Raw genomic sequence first — 16,633 nt, forward strand, 5'->3', positions numbered from 1 at the left:
TTCAGGGATTCCTGAGAGAGACGCTGTCACCACCTAGTTCAAACCCACCATCTACTTCTCCTGCCCCTTCCTTCATGCATTCAGAAAACCCCAGGAGGGAAGTTGTTCCAAGAGTTTTTTCTGGTCCTACTGGGACCCCCAGAAGGCAACCATATCCTTCTTTGTGTCCCTTATTTGAAACTGCAGTGGTGAAAGGGGAAGTGTGCAACTATACACTCTGTTTTCTCTGGCAGCTTTAAAGCAGATTAAGTTTGATTGAGGAAAATTTTCTGATGACCCCAATAGATACACATATGTTCTCCAAGGGTTGGGACAAAGCTTTGACCTCTCGTGGAGAGATGTAACGTTACTACTAGATCAAACTTTAACTTTTAGTGAGAAAAATGAAATCTTAGATGAAGCTAGAAAGTGGGGTGATTTGTGGTTTATGTCTAATACTGATGGCAGTATGTCTTATGGGGAAAGAGACAGATACCCCACGGGAAGACAGGCAGTTCCCTTTGAGGATCCCTAATGGGACCCTGAAAAAGAAGATGATTGGTGGTGTAAAAATTTTCTAATATATATCCTGGAAGGTTTACGTCCATCCAAGAAAAAGACTATGAATTATTCCAAGTCGACTACTATTTGCTAGGAGCAAAACAAGAGTCCTTCAGCCTTTCTTGAGTAGCTTAGGGAGGTGATGAGAAACCACACCTAGTTAACACCCAACTCCTTAGAGTGATAAATTATTTTAAAAGATAAGTTTATCACTCAGGTGGCCCCAGACATTTGAAGAAAACTCCAGAAATTGGCTCTAGGCCCAGGTCATAAACTGGAGAATCTTCTTAAAATGGACACTGTGGTCTTTTATAATCAAGATCAGGAGAAAGAGGAGGAAAAAGAGAGAAGGGATAAAAAAAAAAAAAAAAGAATAACAGCTCTAGTAATGGCACTCCAGAAAATGAGCACCAATCAGGGGTGGAAGGAAGCCAGAGGAACTAAGAACAAGGGCTTCCAAAGTGGTCAGACTGGCCACTTTAGGAAGGACTGCTCCCAGCAGCACCACCGTCTGGGCAAGCAACCGGGCCCTTGTCCAGAAGTCAAGAGTGATCACTTAAGATCCCTGTCCTCAGAGGAGAAGGCGTCCTAGGACAGTGATTCCATCAACACCCAAACTGGACTGAGGGTACCTGGGACAGATTCTCATGGCTCCAACTTATGTCATCACCCCTCAAGAGCCCTGGGTTTGCCTAATAGTGGAGGGCCAGGAGACAGAATTTCTTCTGGGCACTGAAGCAACCTTTTCTATACTCCTCTCTAACCATGATCTTTTATCCCCCAAATTTGTAACTATACAGGGGGTGTCTGGAAAGACAGTTACCAAATTTGTCTCTTAGCCTTAAAGCTGCAATTGGGGTGACTGGCTGTTCTCTCATGCCTTCCTAATCATGCCTAAAAGTCCTGCTCCCCTTTTGGGGAGGACATACTAACTAAAGCAAGAACAACCATTTATATGTATATGGCACAGAAACCTATACTATGCCTTCCCTTATTAAAGACAAAAATTAATCCAAAAGTGTGGGCTACTGAGGAACAGGTGGAGAAAGCAAGACCCAATCCAAGCATGATTTTGTATATAGATGGAAGTTCTTTCATAGAACAAGGAACTCGCAAAGCAGGCTATGCTGTAGTTACTCAGTATGTTGTAATTGAAAATGGGTCTTTCCCTTCAGGAACCAGTTTGCAATTAGCAGAGCTAATGGCCTTAACCCTTACTTTATAAATTGGGGGAAACAAATGAGTCAATATATACACTGACTCAAAATACGCCTTTCTTATTTTACATGTCCATGGTACTGTTTGGAAGGAAAGATGATACCTAACTTCCAATGGCTTCTCCGTAAAATATCATCATGAAATAGGTTGTTACAAGCCTTCATGCTCCACAAAAAGTAGCAGTTATTCACAGTAAGGGACACCGAAAAATGTTAGATGAGATTTCTGAAGGTAACCAGCTTGCTAATAAAAAGACTAAAATGGCAGCACAGAAAGAAATGATCCCCCTTGTGGCACCCCTCACTTGGGAGGGATCACTTGAGAATCATGTAGCTCAATATACACAAAAAGAATATGGGAGAAGGGGGAAAGGGAGGTGAGGGAGGGGGGAGAGAGGGGTAGGGAGGGGGATTAATGGGATTACACCTGCGGTGCATTTTACAAGGGTATATGTGAATCCTAGTAAATGTGGAATGTAAAGTTCTCAGCAAAATAACTAAGAAAATGCTATGAAAGCTATGTTAACTAGTGTGATGAAAATGTGTCAAATGATCTATGAACCAAGTGTATGGTGCCCCATGATCATATCAATGTACACAGCTATGATTTAAAAAAAGAAAAAAAAAGAAAAGGAGTGGACTTTATCTAGAGCAGCGTTCTCAACCTATGGATGGCGACCCACAGGAACTGTATTAAAGGCCCACGGAATTAGGAAGGTTGAGAACCACTGGTCTAGAGACTATTCACTACTGCCATCAGGCTGGCTGCAAAATAGAAGTAGACTTTTACTATTACCTGCTGCAAGTCAATGGAAAATACTGGAAACTTTACATCAGTCTTTTCCTTTTGGCACTGAAAGTACCTATCAAATGGCTAGAGCTCTCTTTAATGAAAAAACTTATTTAAAAACATAAAACACATAATAAGGATTTGTGAGATATGTCAAAGAAACAATCCTTCAAATCACCATCTAGCTCCTTCAGGTATACAGAAGCAAAGTAAATACCCAGGTGAAGATTGGCAAATGGATTTCACTCACCTCCCTAAGGTACATGGTATTCAATATTTGTTGGTATTTGTAGATACTTTTACTAATTGGGTTGAAGCATTCCCTTGCAGGACAGAAAAGGCCCAGGAAGTTGTAAAGACTTTTATACATGAGATTATCCCCAGGTTTGGACTCCCTCAGAGTTTGCAAAGTGATAATGGGCCATCCTTCAAAGCAGCTGTTGCACAGGGAATATCTAAAGCCCTAGGCACAAAATATCATCTACATTGCTTTTGAAGGCCCCAATCCTCTGGGAAGGTAGAAAAAAATGAATGATAAAATCAAAGGACAGTGACGAAAACTAACTGAAGAGATTCATCTCCCTTGGACTAAATTGCTTTTCATTGTTCTCTTAAGAAAAAGAAATTTACCTCAGAATCTCGGTTGTAGCCCATTACAATTATTTTATGGAAGACCTTTTTTAACTAACAATTTATTACTATATCAAGAAACTACAAAATTAGTAAAACGTATTACTTCTTTAGCTAAATTTCAACAAATCCTTAAAAGTCTCCCAACTACATTTTCACATTCAACACTAAAAGAGCTTTTCTGTCCTGGAGATCTGGTCATAATCAAAACTCTGCCCTCGAATTCACCTTCCCCAACTTGGGAAGGTCCCTTTTCTGTTATCTTGTCTTCTTCCACAGTTGTTAAAGTTATGAGAATAGATTCCTGGATACATCATTCAAGAGTAAAATACTGGAACTCTCCACCTTCTACAGAATCAGACCATGAAGAGAATCAACCACAGTCCACCTACACCTGTGAGCCTAAAGAAAGTTTAAAGCTATTGTTTAGAAGACAATCAGGAAAATGTTAATATAGTTTTCTTTTAGCATCATTGACTTTGTTCTTCTAACCTAACAATGTAATTAATCCCCTCTTCTCACTGTCCTACCTTTGCCTTTTAATGTGCTAATCAGATTTGTGTTTTCCAGAAATCTCATCAAGTCACACACAGTAAAGATGGTTCCAGTCCAAGACATGATTCTATCATGGACCCCTGGATCGCTCTTCCTCCAGAGAAACCCTAACTGCCCCCTTCTATCATTGTCTGATTCAGCAGGAAGCAATTAGATTGAGTCTTTGCCTTTTTTCCTAACATCAGTTAGAGTTTCTACTTGGAGAGGGAGAATTGATACAGGAAAGGTGGTGTCATGACCTGCCACCTTACCCCTGGTGGTGTTGGTGCAGTGGTGGCCGACAGAGGAGCCAGTGGGCTGGAGGGTAGTAGGGGGGTCCTAGGAGGCTCCACTGGCCAGAGGCTGGGATAACTGCTGGGGAGAAACCGGTGCCTTGGTGTCCCCTTCCCCATGCACTTCTGCCTGAACCAGGAGCCCCACCTTTTCTAGGGCTGGTCAATTTCATGGCCTGGTCAATTTCATGTAGGTATCCTAGGCCTGAATGAAAGGGATCATAGCCATTCATTAACTGAGTTCTGGCCCCATGCTAGGAAATGTAACAACTGAGTTCTGGCTCCCTGCTGCTAAATGTAAGGCTGAATGTCACTTTAGAGGACCCAGCCCCTGCTAAATGTAACAACTGAGTTCCGGCTAAATAACCCAATGTGACTATACCCCTGAGCAGAAAGCCCAGAGAGAGACAGACAGAGCCAGTGAGAGAGCTCTTTCCCCCACCTGGGTTCTCTTTGCCAGGAGCTTTGGCGTTTTTGTATTTTTTTCCTTTTCTGTAAATAAATCTTGTCTCACCACTGATCTGTGGTCCGTGGATTCATTCTTCAAAACTCCGAGACCAAGAATCCTTGAAGACAAAATTCCAGTATCACTACGATCAAGGCTGAGGCCACATTAAGCCTAGCCTGGGCAACATAGGGAAACTGTATCTCAGAAATACCCGTAGAAGCACACACACACACACACAAGCACAGACAAAAATACAAACTAGGGCGGTGCCTGTGGCTCAAAGAAGTAGGGCGCTGGCCCCATATGCCAAAGGTGGTGGGTTCAAACCCAGCCCTGGCCACACACACACACACACATACACACACAAAATATATATATATATATATGTGTGTATGTATGTATGTATGTATATACAAGCTAACAGCAAACATTTTCATCATCTAAAAAGACCAGAATTTCCTTGATGGTTCAAGCATAGTGGACGTGTTTTAAGACCTGTGAAGCTATGACCAAATTGAGGCTGTAGCCAGGCATAGGAAATTTGTAAGCTTCTATAAAATGGATCTTTTTAGATATGTGTCAAAACAGGTCCTTGAAATAGCGTCCCACTTAAGTAACTCCAGCCAGTTTTGTCAGCTGTGATGCAGCTTGAGTCACAGTGCTGTATAAAATCTCAACTGTTGTGTGAAAATAGTGGCAGGATCTCAACTGTCATTAGAATGAATAAGGCACAAATAGGAGAACATTCCTCTCTCTGCGGATGGAGGGCTAACAAGTTTCCTGTTCCAAACCCTTCAGGGACACAAGCTGAAGAGAGCAGAAAAAGCCAATTAGCATTTTGACCACAAGCCCGGATCCCAAGACATTACAGGATGAAATCACTACGTGGTCACCGTGGATGACATCACAATAGGTGTTGCTCCATGTTACCATCTTCAAGCTTAGCCTTATTCTTGCTAAGCCTGGGTAGTGGCTGTCAGGGTTTGCTGTTGTTGTTGTTCTTGTGTTTCATACTGTTACAACCGACTGGGGTTCTTGTCTCCACACTCAATTCCTGCTTCATAAAGTTTCTTTGTATCTGTGTGCAAAGGTATTCAAGGACACTTCTTTCCTTCTTAAATCATGGATTTGTGAGAAAATGGAAGAGTGTGGTTTACAACAACTGCTGCCCTGGGATATTGTACACTAGGAACCCAAACACAAAGATCAGACACTGATTTCACAGACCTGACAGGTACATCAAACAATTCTCAGTTCTACTTTCATGGTGTTTTACTACTTTCTCTAGAATAGGATTGATTTGAAAGATAGGTGTCTCACTGAAAGTCCTCTCTTAACATTGGGAAAGGCTCTGTGTTCAGTAACGTCCTCAATAGATCCAGTTATTTATGAAGATCGTTGGAAATATCAGCCTATCTTGAAAGTTCCAACAATCCTGACAAAGTTAATTGTGGCCCGTGTGTGGAGTAATGAGTGAGTCAGGACAAGCATGTTTGTGATTGATCAGTTGGGATATTGTCTGTCACTGGATCTGATGTGTAGCAGTTGTCCAGAGATGCCTGGGACCTCACCATGGACTGATTTGGTCAAGGGAATATTCGCCCAGATTGAAGGAGCTCAACAGTGGAGGAGGAGTGGACACTCTGGATTGATTATTGTGCATATTAAAAGCCTGATTTTTGGCAGGAATTCACTGTGGGGGTGGTTTCCAGGGGACTGCAACAATCCAGGATGTCAAAGGGTAAGAGTTATATAAAATCAAAAGGCTCGATTAATGTAGGTTTTAGAAAAACAATTCCCATCTTATATAGTATTTTCTCTAATTGACATCCAATCCAGGAATAAAATTTCAAAACTAGATCTGTGGTGAAAAGTCAAAATAAGGTGTAGGTGCCATCACAATGTTTTCTTCATTTCTGTTTTGAGAGAGAGTCTCATTTGTTTGCCCTTGGTAGAGTGTCCTGATATCATAGCTTGAAGCAGTCTTCAGGTGTTGTCATCAAGCAAACCTATTCCCTCATGTGGGACTACAGGTGCCAGCCATTTTTTATTCTTTAGAGATGGTGGTCTCATCCTTGCTCAGGCTGTGGTCCAATTCAGAAGCTCAGACAACCCAGGTGACCGGGCCTCCCACGGTGACAAGATGACAGGAATGAAGCACCAATGCTGGTTGCAAACAAAAGTGAGACTCTGTCTCTACAAAAAAAAAAAAAAATAATAATAATAATATAATAATAATAATAATAATTTTAAACATATGACCACTTCCGGGTGGTATTTGCATCATAGAATTGTTGGGAAGTTTTCTTTCTTTTTCTATGCTTTGGGAAAGGTTGTATAATCTCAGGACTAGTTCCTCTTTAAAGTTTGACAGAATTCAGATATTTCTAGTCCCAGACTTTTCTTTCTTGGGAGATTGTGTCTAGTTGAAGCTATTTCAGTGATGGATATAGGTCTATTCAAGATTTCTAACTCTTTCTGTTTGAGTCTAGGAAGGTGACCTGCTTCCAGGTATTGGCCCACTTCCTTCAGATTTTTATAGTTCTGAAAATAGAGGGGTTTTGTAGCAATAACTGAGGATTTCTTGAATTTCTGAGGTGTCTTTTATCATTTCTCCTTTATCGTTTCAGATAGACAATACTAGCGATGTTACATTTATGTTTCTGTTTAGGTTGGCCAAAGGTTTCTCAATTTTATTAATCCTTTCAAATAACCAACTTTTTGTTTCATTGATCTTCTGAATGATTCTTTTCTTTTCAATTACACTTAATTCTGGCCTAATGTTGGTTATTTCTTTTCTTATGCTGGTTTGGAGGTTGGAATGGTCCTCTTCTTCCAGTTGCCTGAGATGACCGATTAAGGAGCTGGCTTCCTCTCTTTCTGTTTTTGTGATAAATGTCTGTTAACTGGAATCCATAGAAAACTCAAACTAATGTATAATAAAAGAACAAATAATCCCATTTCTATGTGGCTGAGAGACTTGAACAAAAACTTCTCGAAAGAAAACAGGCACGTGGTTTCTAAACACATGACAAAATGCTCATCGTCTTTAATCATCAGTGAAATGCAAGTCAAAACCATTTTGAGATATCATCTAACTCCTGTAAGAGTAGCCCCCATCACAAAATCCCCAAACCACAGATGTTGGCATGGATGTGGAGAGAAGGGAACACTTCTACACTGCTGGTGGTAATGCAAGCAAATATGACCTTTTTGGAAAGAAGTTTGGAGAATACTCAAGGAACTAAAAGTAGACCTATCATTCAATCCTGTAATTCTTCTACTAGGTAGATACCCAGAACAACAAAAATAATTTTACAACAATGACATTTGGACCAGGATGTTTATTGTACCTCAATTCATTACTTCCATGACATGGCCACTGCTGCACCCCTTATATTAGCCCATCTACTGCCTTCATATTAGAAGTGAGTACATTGGATTCTTGCTTCTCGATTCATGGATGCTTTACTAAGAAGAATGTATTCCATTTCCATCAGGTTAATACAAAAATGTAAAGTCTCCATCTTTTTTAATGGCTGAATTGTATTCCATGGTATACATACACGATAGCTTGTTAATCCATGCCTGGTTTGGTTGGCATTTAGACTATTCCCACATTTTGGCAATTGTAGGTTGAGCTGATAAAGAAGTATTTTCTAACTTTACTTGTGATTTCTTCTTTGATCCATTGATTATTTGGGTATGTTAATTCTCTCAATTTTTTGATTTTTGCAAGCTTCCTTCTTTTGATGACTTTTTGTTTTATTCCATTGTGCTCAGGAAAGATACTATGGAAGACACTATGGAAGATGTTAATCTTTTCTAACGTAAGATTTATTTTGTGGCCTAATATATTGTTTAATCAAGAGAATGTTTCATTTACACTTGATAAAAATGTCTATTCTGCTGTTGTTGGATAAAGTGTGCTGTTAGGTCTAGTTAGTTTGTAATGTTCTTCAAGGAATTCTTTATTGAGCTTCTGCTTAGATGTTCTATTAATTATTATAAGTGGGGTCCTATGGTTTGACTGTTTTTGTCCCTGCCTAAATTCCTGTTGACACTTAATCACCAATGTAACAGTATTAAGAAGTAAGGCCACCACCATGAATAGATGAGTGCCTTGTAAAAGAATTTGAGAGAGTTCACCCTCCTTTCCATCCCTTCAACCATGAAAGGATGACTATGCAGTAATAAGGCACCAACTTGGAAGGAAACATCAGCCCTCATCAGACACCAAACTTGCCAGTACCTTTTTTTAAGAATACTTAAAAATAGTTTTTATTAATTAATTTATTTTTATTTCTTTTTATTAAATCATAGCTGTGTACAATAATGCAATCATGAGGTACAATGTGCTGGTTCCACATACATTCTGAAATATTTTCACTGAACTGGTTAACATACCCAGTATCTTAATCTTGAAATTCCAATCCTTCATAACTGTGAGAAATAAATTTTTACTGTATATTAATTGCACATCTGTGGTATTTTCTTATAGCAGCACAAACAGAGGCATGCTAGTCCACATTCAGCTTCCAGCAATTCATCAAAATTACCATTGAAGTAAACCTAACATTTTATACTTATGTGGCTTATATTCTAGGAAAATAGATCATGACTCTGACATTCTGAATTCACCTGTCCTTCCAAATTTGGGAATTGTGCATTTTCTCTGTGACCTCAGTTCTATGATGGGTGCAAGAAAAGTCTTTGTTTAGCTTTATCTTGTCGTTAAGGATAAGGTGATGATTTCCACCCTGAAATTGTGAGTTCCCCGTGGGACACATTTTAGAAATTATTTAATATTTTGCAAACCTAAACTACAAAACATGTTTACGTACATATAAAGCCAGTCCCAATGGCAAATCTCTTCTTACCAGAAGGAATGTCATTCCTCTTTCAAGATACCAAGTAAAATATAAATGACTTTCCTACCCATAACTCTGGAAATCATAAAGACAAATTCTACAATTTAAGCCATATAGAAATGGTAAGCAAAATTGCCTATTTTTGTAAGCTTACACTGTAGTGGAACACAAAGTTAGATAATTTTTATGATACATTTTAAAATTTGTTACCAAATTTTGTTTTTGGATTCTTCAACCTGTATGAGATTATCCCAATTTTTTCATCTTGGAGTAATAATGTTCAGTTCAGAGATCAGTGCAGTGCCACATAAAATGATCAGAGGAGGTTTTATGTTTGAACTCTAAAGATTTGGTATGAACTAAAACTTACCTATTTATTAAATATTTAGTATAATTTACCTGTAAAAAAAAAAAAACAAAATATTACTTTACCTGGTTATCTTATCAGGTATTTTTTATTTCAAAATATAAAGGGGATACAAATGTTTTGGTTACATAGATGGTTTTTGTAATGCTTGAATCCTGGCCATAGAAGTGCCCACAACCCAAGTAGTATGTATAACAGCCATTAGATAGGTTTTTCCCCTCCCATCCTTTTCCTGCCTCCTGATTGATTTCCACTGAGTTTTTCTCCCTTCTGTATATTCATCAGCTAGTTCCAATTTAATAGTGAGTACATTCTCCAGGTCCATCCACACTGTTGCAAAAGGCACTAATTCATCCTTTTTTATGGCTGATAAGTATACCAGAATATACATATACCACATTTTATTAACTCACTTATGAATTGATAGGCACTTGGGATGATTTCATATTTTTGCAAATGTGAATTGTGCTGCAATTGACATTCGTGTACTGGTGTGTTTTTGATGAAAAGTCTTTTTTTTTGGGTAAATACCTAATAGTGGGGTTGCGGGATCTAATAATAGGTCTACTGTTAGTACACTGAGGAATCGCTATACTATTTTCCAGAGAGGTTGTACTAATTTACAGTTCCATCAACAGTGTATAAGTGTTGCTGTTTGCCCCCATTGACTTCCTTGGAACCTAGCTAAAGCAGAGGAGGTTGCCATGACAAATAAAAATGCTCACATTCTGCTATTGCCGTGACAATAACTGATGAGGCTTGGAGAAGCAAGCACTCTGAACAGGGTAAAAATGCTCTAGGAGCATGCTGCTCCATCTGAAATCTCACCAGGCCTTTTTTTCTTGTGTTTTAACAAATCATTTACAATATAGCATTAGATGACTTATCGTTATTATTTAGGAGTGGAAGAAACTATGTCCCCACACATAATATATGAGTGGTCTTGCGTTAGACCTAAGGGGAATAATGCATAAGGGAGTAGACAAAGGGTCTGAGTTAGAATTAACTTTTAAAGGAAACATATATTGTAGAAGGGAGGAGATAATACCTTTTAATCTATACTTCTGATCTATTTGATTCAGCCCCAATGGCTGTTTTTCTAGTCTAATCTTTTAACTCGTTCAAAACCCGTTAAGTGTTTTATTCTTGTGGCTGCATTCATCTTTTAAGATAGGGAGCCAGGCTCCTGCCATTTGAACTCCTCACAAATGCTTTACCACTTTTTTTTTTGTTTTATAATTTTTCTAGCCTGTCCCCACATATAAGTATTCCTTTCCCTCTGCATCCACTCCAGCATCTATGGATTTGGAATTTTTAGATAAAAGCCGTTCAGACTGGGATAAGACGGTATCTCATTGTGGTTTTAATTTGCATTTCCCTGATAATTAGTAACATTGAACATTTTTTCATATATTTATTGATCACTTGTCTTTCTTCTTTAGAAAAGCTTCTGTTCATGTCTTTTGCCCACTTTTTAATAGGGTTCTTTGTGTTGTTCTTGCTGATTTGCTTGAGATTTTTGTAAATTCAGGTTTTAGTTCTCTATCAGATGTGTAGCAAGCAATTTTTTCTCCCATTTTGTAGGTTGTCTGTTTTCTCTGTTGGTTATATCCTTCCTGTGCAGAAGCTTTTAATCAAGTCCCACTTTTTTTTTTTTTTTTTTTGCTGTTGCTGTGATTGCTATTTTGTCTTAGTCATAAGTACCCTGCCTAGGCTGATATCGAGAAATGTTTACTGCATTTTTCTCTAGAATTCTTATGGTTTAATGTCTTAGACCTAAGCCTTTTATCCATCTCAAATTGATTTTTCTGAGTTGTGTGATGTACTGGGTCTGTTTCATTCTTCTGCATGTGGCTATCCAATTTTCCCAGTACCATTTATTGAACAGGATCTCTTTTACCTAGTATATTTTGTCATCTGTTTTGTCAAAGTTCAGTGGTTGTTAGTACATCATTTTATATTTGGGTTCTGGGTTCTGTTCTATTGGTCTATGTTTATTTTTGTATATTTTGTTTACTAGATAATCTTGTAGTATAGTGTGAAGTATAGTAATATGTGTTTGCCACACTGGTTCTGTTTTTCTTAAGATTGCTTTTACTATTTGGGATCTTCTCTGGTTCCAAACAAAGCATAGAATTTTTTTTTTTTTAGGGCAGAAACAATCATTTTAATTTCAATTTGAATATTTACAGTAATATGTACAGGAAAATATGCTAAGATTCTAGGGAAAACAGGTCATCAGTATGAATATATTATCCATATTCCAATTTCTTTTGAGAACAAAGACACCTTTTTTAAATGCTATTTTTTTAGAATAGAATTTGTTGATTCTTCTATCAAGATTTTGTCTGCTACACAGCATTGAAAACATCCTTTGTAACAGTTTTGAATGGTAAAATCTAAGTCTTGATTTCTATTTTCCTAACCTGTCTTTCTTGACTTGAAAGAAACAAGCTGGAGTTGAACTCTTATTATGCTCAAGTGATCTTCTTGCCTCAGCCTCCCGAGTAGCTGGGAATACAGATGCCTTTCTCCATGCTTGGCTGAAATAAACTTTTTTTTAACGCAAGTTTCAATTCAGAATTTTTTACAAATGAAAAGCAATCTTATACCTACATAGTATCGCTATATATTCTCGAAAAGCAGTTCAAGAAAATTAAAAATGATTTGCAAAATGCACCACTGAAGTTAGCAAAAACATTGGTAGTTTTTCCTTTTGGATTAAACACTGGAAATTTTCACAAAATACTGCTTTTGTATGAGCAGCTATTGGTTAATTATTGGGAATCTTGGTAGCACATGGTGCTGTATCTTGCTTCCTGCTCCTCAGACTGTGCACAGACTCCCCAGGGGGTAAAAGCTACAATAAGCATTATAAAGAACTGAAATGGGACTCAAATTTCTGGTTTCTACAGTGTAATGCAATGCCCTTTCATAAAAGAAATTCCATCTGAAATGAATTCTAAAATAAAGGATAACAAAGGATACATGTCATATAGTCAGCCATATCATTTCTGATCAGCAAATTCTCACAATAAAGTTCCAAACTAGGGTACAATTTACAGATTATTTTATTATCATTACATCAACTAAATAAAGTAGACTGAAAGCTCAAATACTGGTGAAAAAAGCAAATACCTTATCATTATTGCTGGTGAATTTTGTATGACTATTTGCATAACTCCCAATGGCTAAAATATTTTACCTATGAGAAAAACTACTTTTATTTTCTGATCAATAATTTGGATGTTTTTAATAACAAATCCAAATTGTAAACTTCATTGCTAGTCTGAGACATACTGTGGGTTCACCAACTCCCTGTCCTCTACATTCTCCCTTGTCTAAACCACAAGGGTCAACTGGAAGACCAAGAGGGGTTTTGGCATCATCCTATATCAGAAAGTCTAGGAGGCACCCCCAGGAAAAGCCAAGATGACATACAATTCATTTTGTTTTACAAAACGAGTTACGGTAAGTGCAGGCACTGTGGGACATCTCTCCTGCCAGAGTATTTGCTCGGAGGTCCTAAGTAAGCACATGATCACCTGTCAGTAAACTGCCTCCACACCCTTTCTTCTGTTATAGTTCAAGCCTAGGAATCGCTACTTGTAAAGAGTCTGTACCATTACTATAATGACATTTTCCAAAAACTTTGTATCTGAGTTTGCTTTCGTTATAATCTTTTCCAAAATACCAGAAACCTAAATGTGTTATAGAACACTTACATTTACTACAATTCTTACACTCTCCAAATGAAGATTAATAAGTTATTCAGAATGTAATCTTTTGTGAAATTTTAGCTGTAACGTATTCTTTAAAAATGAAAGCAAAGCACGAGGTTAGCAGTGAGCACCAACCCTACTGGGTAACAAGTTCGGCCAAGCTCGCCATCCTGCAAAGTTGACTCCCACGTGCAGGGCTGTAGTGCCCAGGGCTGCCCAGGCCAGGGCAGCAAGTGGTATGGCCAGATCTTCCAGGGATGCTCCTAGCAGGACTTCTTCCTGGACTGCAGCTGTGAGGGCAACCAAGATCTGGCAGCTGACACTTGAACTTTCCTTTCAGTGCAGGACTTGGCCAACTCTGCCTGTCCGAGGGTGAGTAGCACAGGACAGTGCTCTTCCTTCTATGGACAGCTGGGTACTGATGAGGGTCAATGTCTGCACATTCAAGAGCGACCAGGACATCTCAATCTAGTTTTCATGGCTTCTCCAAAAAGGAAGAGCCTCTTGGCAGGTTCCCTAATGTTGCAGACCGAAGCAGGAGACTCAGGACCACATCTGACCCAGGCCTTGTGCCCAGGGCTGCTAGAACACAAGGACATTTTAGCAATTCTGGTGGACATTTCAATTTCTGTCTGCCTTTGGTTATTTCCAAGTTGGTCTGCAGCAGAGGGAGGTGCATCCATTCTTGAAGTCAGGATCTTCTTACCTTTAGTTTCCATAATATTTTTATTTGGTGCCTTGGATAAGCTACTTCCTAGATTTTGCAAATTCAGTTTATCAAACTCAACACTCAAACCAGAGACAGATGATAGACCGGCTTCCTCCTCACGGAGGCCCTTTGATCTCTTTCCACACAGCATCTGGATGTGACTCAGAGGATTGTAAAATCCATTTCTGCTACTATGGGGACTGTCAGGTTCTGAGGCTTCTATCAGGTCTGCCTTCTGTTCCCAGGGGACACTGTTGCATACTGGGTTTCTGGAAGCACTGATTATGGGCTGGATTGTATTTCAAGCTATATTTTGCTGATTTTTAATTTCTTCCAAGCTTTTGTCATCCTCATCTAGAAATGCCCCCATAGAGATGGAACTGCTGCACGTCTGTCCACTGCCAGAGTTGGGGGCTCTGTCTCTGCAGCAGGCTTCCTTTTTTCTGTTTCTTCTTGAGGCTTTTTGCCCATTTCCTGCTGAGTGAGATATTCTTCTAGTTTTTGTAGGCCTTCCTGGGAAGACAGATCAACAAAGTAGCCCCCAAATTCCAAGTATTCAACCCAGGGATACCCCAGCTCATGAGCTAGCTCCCTTCCCACTCTCTCAAAGCCTCTCGTAAGGTCAGATTTCCTGACATTGTTTAAAAAGCTTGCTTTCTCTCGAGGTGGAGTTTTTCAGAGTTTGCGAAAATTTTCTACCTTGGATGGACTCAAGGGCCCTGTGAAGACTCTCAGGGTCAGCACAGGATCTCTGGGGCTGCCTCAATAGCGGCCACCAGGAGAAGACTCAGCCTCCTGGTCTGAGGACCACAGCTCCCGGATGACGGGAGAAGTGTCTTCTGCTCTCAGAAGCTGCATGTAGTAGTGACCCTTTAAATATTCTCTAATCTGCTCCTTCAGTTCCACAGATTTAATTTTGCTTCTCTCACAATTTACATCTTCAGGTGTTTTATGATACTTAGTCCTTGGGTTCTTTACAGTTAAATGGTGTGAAGAAAGCACGTTGACCACATCTGCATTCCAAAACTTACAAGCAAAATGCAATGGAATGTTATAACCCGCCTTGTCAGGGGTGTTGAAGTAAAGGTCAATGATGTAGCAGATTGGCTCCTGCAGCATGTTCATATTGTCACCTGGGTACATCAGCCTCATGAAATCAGGATTTTCCAGGATTTCTAAAGTCATCTGGCAGATAGAAGCTTGTTTCTCTTTGGCAGCAACATGCTTGACATTGCACCTACATCCTTCCTGTACAATGGTTGGGTTGTCTCCTGAACCAATCAGACACTGGGGATTACTCCACCCAAGATCAGAAAAGGTGTCTTATTTCTCCCTTCTCCACAGCTTTTTGAAGCTTGGCAGTGAGGTCCTGCATACTAGGATTTTTATAACTATTCGCTTGTTCTTTGTTTACCGTTTCTGATTTGGACAAGCACAAATCATCTTTCAACCCACCATTGCTTAATACTGGTGCTGTTCTCACAGGAGAAAGTGGTAGTTAGGTTTTGCTTGGAGAAGGGAAATAATCACAAATTCCTCTAGCAAATTTCTCAGCATCTTCTCTGGTTGAAAAAGCTTTAAATTGGGACCCTTTGATCATTTTAACAGCTTGCAATGCTTCCTTTTTATTTTCACACACATGGATTCTTTCATTTCTTGCTGGGATAATCTCATACACGGGGCACACCCCATAGTACAGAGGAGGCTCCTTAGAGGCAGTCACTCCAGGTCTGTGGGTGTCAATGCCAGCTGCAGCGCTCAAGGGTACTGAGCAGGAGTGAGATGTCACAGCATCTTCCTCTGGAGGATTCAGGCCTACACTATAACCAAAAACTCTGTCTTCAGAAAGACTGGCCTGGTCCATTGGATTCTCAACAGCAGACTTCAAAATCCTTTGTGTTTCTTGGCTGAGAGCTGTGGCACCTCCCTCCTTGTGGAGCGGAGGAAAGGAAGGCAGCATTCTTCCTTGCTCAAGTAAAGTCTGAGCCAGCCAATTTTTTTCTCAAAAATGAACCGAGTGATCAATGTAATGGGTCCACATTTTAGTTCAGCTTTAACAATTTCTTCTCTAAGGTCATCTGGATTTAGAAGTTTCAGCCAAGCCAAGATGGCATCCATTGTCATTTCACCTGAGTCGGGGCCCATGGCCGCTGGGGGAGGCGGGATGGGGGTTGAGCTCCTGCCCAGGGCCCACGGCCACTTCTCCAATTGCTGCATCAGCCAGCACATGGAGATCAGCAGCAAGAAGGCCCCAAGCAACTCCCAGGCCAGCGCTGCCCATTCGGCTGCCGCAAGCGGTGGCCACAGCAAGCCGTGGCCACAGCATTGCCGCCGCCTGGGCCCAAATTATTTTTTCTACATATGTGAAGTATGACTTTGGTAACTTGATGAGAATTGTATTCAATTTATGAATCACTTTTGATAATAGCGACGTTTCATGGACATCTTAAGAATGTTGATTTTGCCTAGCTATAAGCATATGTTTTTTTATTGTTGTTGTTGCTTTGTTTTG

General features: G+C 39.6%; 1 pseudogene; it reads right to left on the reverse strand.

Moving 5' to 3' along the window:
• Positions 1-13,514: 13,514 nt before the first annotated feature.
• LOC128577844 (ankyrin repeat and LEM domain-containing protein 2-like) lies at positions 13,515-16,365 on the reverse strand (annotated as a pseudogene).
• Positions 16,366-16,633: the final 268 nt, after the last annotated feature.

The sequence above is a fragment of the Nycticebus coucang genome, chromosome X (genome assembly GCF_027406575.1).
Source record: "Nycticebus coucang isolate mNycCou1 chromosome X, mNycCou1.pri, whole genome shotgun sequence".
Lineage (NCBI taxonomy): Eukaryota > Metazoa > Chordata > Mammalia > Primates > Lorisidae > Nycticebus > Nycticebus coucang.